General features: G+C 34.5%; 1 protein-coding gene across 2 annotated transcripts in view; it reads right to left on the reverse strand.

Annotated features, from left to right (window-relative positions):
- LOC140061134 (E3 ubiquitin-protein ligase TRAF7-like) overlaps nt 1-10,101 on the reverse strand; it is a 55,035-nt gene extending 44,934 nt beyond the window's left edge. The window contains exons 1-4 of one of the 2 annotated variants that reach the window (XM_072107600.1): nt 10,048-10,101; nt 2,860-2,931; nt 1,193-1,243; nt 892-929 (exon numbers count right to left, since the gene is read on the reverse strand). The gene's annotated coding sequence lies outside the window, so the exon portion shown is untranslated. Of the gene's footprint in view, nt 1-744; nt 834-891; nt 930-1,192; nt 1,244-2,859; nt 2,932-10,047 lie in introns of those variants that run through there. The other variant, XM_072107609.1, reaches the window with a different exon arrangement.
- Between the last annotated feature and the right edge of the window lie 58 nt (nt 10,102-10,159).

Genomic DNA, 10,159 nt, shown 5'->3' on the forward strand with positions numbered 1-10,159 from the left:
GTAGGTAGATATTGAAATGAAGCATGACAACTTTAATGTACCTCTGTTCTCAGGGACTACACCCAGGAAGCAACAGCGCTTTGCCTGGAAGCAACTGTTAAAAAAAAAACTATCATCATTCACTGAATGTTGACAGAAATTGCTCATGTTGCATCAAGATAAGGAATGACTGAGCATAAACAAAAGACAGATGGTTGAATCAATTCCTGAAATTGATCTTTTCGGAAAAAATCATGTCGTATATTTTATTTCATTTTAATTTCCTAGTTATTTTAAATATTATTTTATTGCAATAACTTGTATATGTGTGATTATCATCAAGGTTTGCATGAGGAAATGAATGACAGATTTATAAAAAAAAATTATTTAAAAGGAATTAAAATGTTGTTGACAAGGTCATTATGGATACACATCTACTGTAGCTCATTTGAAGAACCTAATACATCTTTGGAGACGAGGAGGGGGGTTACTTTGGTGTACTAGTACACACACAGTCAATGATCATAAGTGGGCCATATGGGAGACCAGTCTTGACTGAAGATGTCACCCAGTATAGATGAATAATAACAAACAAACAAAGAGTCCAGCATGATGGAATGATTAGAAATTGTAATTATTTTGGCTCTGATGATTTACCTGCACCTAGTGACAGCCGAAAAAAGATTACTGCACCAACAATGGAAGCATGTATAACATTTCTCTCAAATACATGATGCAAATATTTAAAGAAAAAGTACAACTAACCTTGCAGTGCAATCAGATAAGATTTGAAGACTTTCTAGGAGCTGAAATCTAAAAGCTTAGTTTGAGCTGCAAATGGATTACCGCACTAACTAAAAATAAAAAAATGTTATCTAAAATGTGGTGTAAATATATATAGAAGAAACTAACCTTGCAGTACATTCAAGAGAGGAATTTATAGATGAATTCTATAAAAAAAAAAGTATCATCTTTAAATCTGGTCGCATTGAAAGGGGTTGATCTTGGAGATCAATTTCTTTATAATATTGAATTCACTAATTTAGCAACCAAAGCTGCCAAATATGTACAACTAAATGTCTGGTATTAATTCGTGACGAAGATGTTTTTTTAGTAGTTATTAAATATATTAAAATGCTTAAAAACTTTTTATATATTAAATGCTTAAAAAAATATATTGTTAAGAAAACGAAAAAAGGCAAAAAGAACTTACATCTTTGTTTTCTCCGTGATGATGACAGTAGCTGGTAGTTCTTGTTCAAAACTGAAAACATATCAAAACTACAATCAATTTAAATACAAAAAAAGAGACAATATACAGCTGCCCTTCAAATATCATACTACATTGTTTTACTGCCATCACACAGAACGTGTTAAAACATAATATGAGAATAATTTGAGTTACATAAACTAAACAGTGGTGTTGATAGTCCATAATTACTTACCTGGATAAACCAGCAATAGCCCTTATCTCTCCAAAGAGAGGAGAACATTTGCCAAAAGAAGAAATCAGTAGAGTACTGTTACAACCGTTAATGTAGAACAACCCACTCCTTATGTAGTAAAACCTCCAGCTTATGTAGAAACATCAACAATAAAAATCAACACCAGCTTATGACCACCTCTCTTAAGGATCACACCTCTCGTAAGTAACCACCTCTTTTAAGGGACCACGACCTCTTTCTCTCTATTAGGGACCGCTTCGCTCCGCTCATAATCGTTAGTGACGACTCTTTTAAAGGACCACCTCTCTTAACGACCCCACCTCTCGTAAGTGACGACCTCTTTTAAAGGACCATCACCTCTATTAAGGAACTGCTTCTCATAATCGACCTTCTCCCATCACAATGACCTCTAGTAAGTGACCACCTCTATTGAACGACCACTGTCACATTGACGACTTCGGACAGGGGGCCATTATGATAAATGGTTCCTTTAAAAGAGACGGTGGCCGTTCAATAGAGGTGGTCACTTACCAGAGGTCGTTGTGACGGGAGATAGTGGATTACGAAAAGCGGTCCTTTAATAGAGAGAAAGAGGTCGTGTTCCCTTAAAAGAGGTGTTTATTTACGAGAGGTGTGGTTGTTAACAGAGGTGGTTGCTTACGAGAGGTGGTCGATTATGAGAAGCGGTCCCTTACGAGAGGTGGTCGATTATGAGAAGCAGTCCCTTAACAGAGATGATAGCTTATTACGATGTGTGGTCATTTTAGAAAGTTGGTTGCTTATGAGAGGTGGAAAGACTGATAGCTAAGTAAAGATCGATGCATTTGCACATGAATGAGACATTTTTTGTAAAATATATAACATTTTCTACATTAGCTGGCGATAGTTTCTACATTAGCTGGTGTTGATTTTTATTTACTACATAAGCTGTTGGTGTTTCTACATAAGCTGGAGGTTTTACTACATAAGCGGTGAATTGTTCTACATTAACGGTTGTAACAAGTACCCTATCAGATAATAGTGCCTTACAATAGCCTTAAAACATTTCAGCAAAATGATATTTTAAACCTACTACTGGTAGCTTCATCCTCTTAAGATTCTAAGCCATTTCTTCACTTAGCTGACCTACTGTGAGGCAATTTGCAATCCCAGATCAAATTATTTTGTAGCATTTTTTTCATTCATAGTTTTTATAATCTATAATTCAGTGAATAATTAGGCTGAGAGAATTTTGTCCCATTTAAGTCTTTTCCCAGATACCTATCCCCTTTTTAAAACGGGTAATCTTTATGGACGTTAACATGACGTTTTTAATGTTTTTTTTACAGACATGAACCTTGGTTGGCTGGGGGAGACTCGGGGGACAGGACAAGAACTACGCACCACGCTTCACTCCGCATTAACTTAAATTGATACAGACTGTTCTCTTACTCACCAAATGTTTGAAGAGAAGAACAACTGACTCTTCCTCTCAAAATCCTCATGAGAATTCACCACAATCAAGAATCTGAAAAGAAATATAAAAAACATGGTTATTAGAAGCTGCTACGTTAGGATGTTGAGTGGTTCAGGAGGGGACACGCCCAGTGATACGGACAGCAAGGTCAATGGCTGTTGTAGCAACAAATGTGACCTCTATGCATCGTTACATACAGTGAAGTTTACAGATTTGCGTAGTAACAGCTTTACGGTATAGTTTTGCAATAATATTCGAAGATGATGATGCAGGATGGTCGAGTTGTTTTATAACTTAACTACCCTGGGTTTAAATCCAGGTTATGGCTCGGCTATAGGATTCTACTTATGTTGCATAGTAGTAGACTAGTAAAACATTCCTCTACCACCCGCAATGATTGAGTTGGTACTGTAGTACTGTATTTGATTTATTTAAAAACTGTGTGACTAAAAAAAACTATCAAGTTGGCTATTTAGCAGCACTAGTTAAATATCTCAGTAGAATAGTCAACTATCTTAGTGGAATAGTTAACTATGTTACTGGAATAGTTAACTATCTTAGTGGAATAGTTAACTATCTCATCGGAATAGTCAACTATCTTAGTGGAATAGTCAACTATCTTACTGGAATAGTTAACTATCTCATTGGAATAGTCAACTATCTTAGTGGAATAGTCAACTATCTCAGTGGAATAGTCAACTATCTCAATAGAATAGACAACTGTTTTATTGGAATAGTCAACTATCTCAGTGGAATAGTCAACATCTCAGTGGAATAGTCAACATCTCAGTGGAATAGTCAACTATCTCAATGGAATAGTCAACTATCTCAATGGAATAGTCAACTATCTCAGTGGAATAGTCAACATCTCAGTGGAATAGTCAACTATCTTAGTGGAATAGTCAACATCTCAGTGGAATAGTCAACTATCTCAGTGGAATAGTCAACATCTCAGTGGAATAGTCAACTATCTCAATGGAATAGTCAACTATCTCAGTGGAATAGTCAACATCTCAGTGGAATAGTCAACTATCTTAGTGGAATAGTCAACTATCTCAATAGAATAGACAACTGTTTTATTGGAATAGTCAACTATCTCAGTGGAATAGTCAACATCTCAGTGGAATAGTCAACATCTCAGTGGAATAGTCAACTATCTCAATGGAATAGTCAACTATCTCAGTGGAATAGTCAACATCTCAGTGGAATAGTCAACTATCTCAATGGAATAGTCAACTATCTCAGTGGAATAGTCAACATCTCAGTGGAATAGTCAACTATCTCAGTGGAATAGTCAACATCTCAGTGGAATAGTCAACATCTCAGTGGAATAGTCAACATCTCAGTGGAATAGTCAACTATCTCAGTGGAATAGTCAACATCTCAGTGGAATAGTCAACTATCTCAATGGAATAGTCAACTATCTCAGTGGAATAGTCAACATCTCAGTGGAATAGTCAACTATCTTAGTGGAATAGTCAACATCTCAGTGGAATAGTCAACTATCTCAATGGAATAGTCAACTATCTCAATGGAATAGTCAACTATCTTAGTGGAATAGTCAACTATTTCATTGGAATAGTCAACTATCTCAGTGGAATAGTCGACTATCTAAGTGGAATAGTCGACTATCTCAGTGGAATAATCATCTCAGTGGAATAGTCATCTCAGTGGAATATTCAACTATCGCAGTCACAAAAAAATAAATTCCTGATTGCCAAATAAATACATTTGAATAAGTGACACAAATGCAAATTAAACCTCACAAAAGTCCCATGTACTTAAGAGTATGTAAAATTGTAAGTACCATCACTACCAGTCTTATTCCTTAGTAAATAATTAACATATTATGTAAATTATTTACTATATAAATAATGAATGACTGTTAGTAAATGGTAGACTTCATATTAGAATCAAATATTTTAAAAAACTATACGAAGACAGAAGGATGAATTAAAGTTTATGGCCATCAGACCATCGATTGTCTTTTGCAACATAAATGTTTTTAAAACAAAATGGAAAGATCAATGGAAAGATAGGTCAACATATGTTAGAAGAAACCCATAGGAAAAACAAGTCTAGCCTTAAGGAACAAGTAAGGAAGCACAGCCAGAAAATAGAGACCTAGTTTACTCTTTGATTGACGTCAAAGATAGCGTTCTGATACAATCTCGAGATTTTTTTTTTTTTAATTATTATTTATGTTTTAATTATCATTATCAACAGCTTATGTTCATCAAATGAAAATTAAAAACTGTAATTAAAGATGTACTTTACTTAAAATTACCACTATTAAATATACAGTAACTGTGTAAAACATGCATTTTCATTTAGTACCACAATGTTTTGAGATAAACTATGTGATTTAGGTCCTATGTAAAGCACCTAGAGGGGTCAGTGATCCATTAGGCGCTATATAAATACTGTTTATTATTATTATTATTATTATTAACTAGTTGGAATGTTTCATAAATAATGCATTTTACTTCTTAAAGAATATAAAGTTAGCATTGTTATTATTACGGTACATTTTATTGATTTTATTTTATTAATTTACTTATCCATTTATTTATTTATTTCAAATGTATTCATTTAAAGGGGCTTTACGTCTAAAGCTCTTGTTTAAAACTTAGCCCCATTCACAACTTCAACTATTACTAATTTTGTACTTTGTATTTAATATTCAAAATATACTAATTTATGTATACTTTTAATTTGATCTGAGATTGTGAATAATTTAATAATTTGCAACATTGTGAGAATGCAGTAAAGAAAGTTTACAAAATAAAAAGGTATTATAGTACATCTAAGACAGTGCTAGTATATATATTGTTTCAAGATATGGATGGATAAGGATAAGTATTAAACAAATTCTCCCTATACAGTACTAGCTCAATATTGACACTTCAGTCACAACCAACTTTAGTTGTCAAATTCATAATTTATTACCAGTCGAAAATTAAATCCAATAACAAATTTATAATGTAAAGTATTAAAATCAAGGACAGCAGTTGTTTCCCGATGCTAGACATATCGTTACAATCTTGATTCCTGACGCCCTCTACTTGGCAAGTTCTGAGTCAATTAGAATCCAACTGGAATTGTTTGTGGAGAGGCGACTGGAAAAAGTTTAAAATTATACTGGGCCATGGCTCTTATAAAGCTCTGTCTACACTATCAAACTATTTTGACAAAAAAAGTGTTATGTGCCCTAATATGGTAGTGATATGACCAAATATGGTAGTGATAAGCCCAAATATGGTAGTGATATGATATCATTATGTCCATATATGGGCACATCACATTTTTTTCACTTTTAACTTGCTTACTAACTGTAGCAGCCTACTTAATTTGTTAGGACCTACAAACCCCTGCTCGCTTTGTATATAGTTAAAACCATTTTCCAGTATAGGGGCCACTGTCCAGTGAAACAAATTTCAAGGGTTACTTACAACAAAAAAAAAACCTACGCCACATAGTCACATGGTTTATTTATACAATAACTTTATCCATCTACCATGTAGATTGGATGATGGAAGAGCAAAATCACAAATACATTTTGTGACCATATTGCCTGTCTTCCCCAACATGCCATACACCACCTTACGCTGTAGTTCATAGAACCAGCAAATGCGGTTTTCTATAAACATTTAAAATAATGTTCTCATCAACTAATTATTGTTAGCAAGTTGCTTGGTATAAATGTACAAAATTGTATTAATTAAAAGTGTACACACTCAATTCCATTCAGTTTAGATTTAATCTGAAAAATGATAAAGCGACCTTCTGGAATTTTGGTTTTTGAGTGTTGAATGCTAGATTTTTAAAGGAAACTGCTGCACAAATTTGTAGAGAATTATAGAGGGCAGTATACAATTTCAAACTTACATCACACACTGCTGGCATAAAAAAAAAATATTTAAAGTACTCCCAATGATCGATTTATTGTATTGTATAAATACAATACAATAATGTTGCTTGTAAATAGTTTTTTTTAAGTTTTGTTAATTGTTTAGTTATTCATGTCTTTTTATTTATCAATATGTTCTGTTCAGTTTTGTTTCTCGGACCGCGCCGCATACTATGAGTGCCACCGATGCAAAGGTGCATGGTCAACAAATAAATAAATTACTGGCATTGACAATAATGAATTTTGTGTATTTAAAAGTGACTGTATTATGTAATACGAAACACATACAGTTTATGCGAGTATTACATTACGGAGCTGATAACATGTTGTTGCAAAAAAGCAGATTTGATAAAAATATGGCTTTAATTACTGGTCTGCAGTTGTATGAAGTTTCTAATAGAAAACTCACGCCTTAAAGCTTTGTTTACACCATCAAACTAGTTTGACAAAAAAGTGTAATGTGTCCCAAATATGGTAGTGGTGTGCTCAAATATGGTAGTGGTGTGCCCAAATATGGTAGTGGTGTGCCCAAATATGGTAGTGGTATGCCCAAATATGATAGTGATATGACATCATCATATCCATATGGGCACATCACATTTTTTTTATTACATAAAGTTATTACATAAAGATAGTGTAGACAGAGCTTTAGAACATGGTCCTTTAAAGCAGACTACGCCAGGTCAAATGGTCGTTATCTCTCACGACTTAAATATAAACAGAACATTTTATTATACTATAGTAATAGTAGTAACTGTAATACGTTATGAAAAAATGAAAGATTTTCACAAATTGTAACTTACAGTGTAAGAAAACCTGTTAAGCAATTTGGTAGAAAATAAAAATATATACTGTATAGGGAATCCTTGAGTATATGGATTGAAATTTTGGAAGATCCTGAGAGAGATGCTCAAAAACTTTATAACCCCTTAGATGTGAAAGAAGTATGGTGACACAAAATGATTGGCTGAGGTTAGGCCTGCCTAGAATTCATCCAAATTAGGTCATCTAATTAAAAATAACATAAATCATGGTATTCTTTTAATCATGCATGCATGCTTATAAAACTGTATGCAATTATCATCATTCATAACTCTTTTTTTATGTATGTATATATATTTAAATAGCAAACAAAAGTGTCCCGATGTTGCTATAACAAGTAATTTCTTGAGGTTTTTTTTATTTCAATTTGCAATCACTATTACTTGTCGTGATGTTGTGTACTGCTAAGTCTATGGAATCCAACGTTGTATATCAGTTTACATGTGGAGGATGTAATACCTCCAACATTGGAGAAACTTCGGATAGAAGAACATTTACATAGAGATAAAAATTCGCACATATATAAACACTTAATTAAAAATATGAATTGTAAGACACACAGTAACAAAACCTTTTTTTAAATAATTGATAAAGCAAACACGAACTATCCATTAAAAATTAAAAAAGCCCTCCAAATTAAATGGAAGAGTCCAGAACTCAACAAACAAGTTCAAAGCTATGCAATTAACTTAAGTATTTAATGCAAAGTAGTTCAGCGGTAGATCACTCTGTTTTCGTGATATGAAATCAAATCCAAAGTCCTTACACAATCAATGACGTCATATATGTAGCATCACCCCACTTGCTGACTATGACTTAATACAATTTTACCGTACCTTAAGCAAATGCAAGTTAGGATACGGTACCGTATCTAAAGCCTTAAACTTTACGTCGTGGTTAGGATTCCGGCACCGGAACTCAACTGCCCACCGTTAGGGAATCCGACACGCTATTGCGCATGCCCAGAGCGAGGTAATCGGCGAATCTATACTTATCAACAGCGATGGATCATTTCATAGCTGCGCCACACGGCGAACTAGCCTAGATGCCTACTAATACAGGATCCACTAATCTAGGCTAGGGCTACCAGTTAGACGTGACCAGTGGGCCTATTTATTTTGTAATTAAAAAGTGGTTGCTTCATTCATATATAAACTTCATATCATTATGAATTATATAATTACATGACTAGTTTTATGATTTTTTATAACGCATTATACTGTACATAAACAACATGCAATCACAAGTTGATTTGTTGACAGCAGCCACCGCGTGGATGTGAAAAAACTATTCGGGAAGTCAGGGTCACAACGCTAAAAACAGCATTACGATTCTTAGGTAGATACTGATACTTATTAATATCATTATAATTATTTTAACGCTTGGGCGTAGTCGTATTTTAATTATTAATTCTTGTATGGCATAGGCCAAGTTTCATCCATCGCTCTCTCGCTCGCGCAACGACTATCTAGGCTACAGTAAATCCCTATAACACTCCGACTCTCCGTGGTGTGGTGGTGTGGCACTATTATGCACTTGTCAATTGTATGACCCACTATACGACCCCCGGGAGAGGTGAGTCATTTGTCCGATGTGCGTCATACTTTTGAATACCATGACGCACCCGTGCGTCAAAAAGGTGACTTACCTTTGGGTGACCATGACGCACCCATTTTGACGCACTGTGACCATGTTGTTTATGATATGGTGGGTGTTAAAGTGACGGACATTGACACACCTTGTTCATTGATGTGACGTACCATCTAGGTTTTTTGACGCACCCCTGCGTCAGTAATTATTTGTAAATGACGCACCCATGACGCACCTCTCCCGGGGGTCGTATAGTGAGTCATACAATTGACAAGTGCATTAGTGCAAGCTATAATTCACTTCCCATAGCTCTGGGCATGCGCAATAGCGTATCGGATACCCCAACGGTGGGCAGTTGAGTTCCGGTGCCGGAATCCTAACCACGGCGTTAACTTTAAGCCACGGCGAATTAATAAATATATAGAATACTATTATTTACTAACTTATGTCATGAGTAACTAATCTATTGATAATATTAATAATATATATGATAAAATAAATTAATAATTGACTAATTAAAATAAAAATGTAATTGAGATAGTTTTGGGTGACTTATGCCTAGATTAATTATCATAAATAAATTATAGGCTAGGCCTACCCTATATGGATGAACGTCAGTCTTCGTGCTTGAAGTTGAGGAAGTACGTGTGATGGGTAGGCCTAGATCCCTCTCGAAAAGAGTAGGGTAGGGGGAAGGTGGGCCTACAAGAAATTCAGGTATTGATGAAAATGAATAATTACAAATATTTAAAAAATAAGAACCAGACACAATGCATATAATACATATAAAAATTCATATATCAGTAATGCCACAGCTTTACTACACTCAGGGCTACTGTACTTACCGTTTTTATAATGAGCAAAAATAAATACGTGCTCCGAAAAAAAACACTCCTCATTCATTTTATTATGATAACGCCACCTATAGTTAGTATTTCTCGACCATGGAGGGAGAAA

Source organism: Antedon mediterranea, chromosome 1 (genome assembly GCF_964355755.1).
Source record: "Antedon mediterranea chromosome 1, ecAntMedi1.1, whole genome shotgun sequence".
Lineage (NCBI taxonomy): Eukaryota > Metazoa > Echinodermata > Crinoidea > Comatulida > Antedonidae > Antedon > Antedon mediterranea.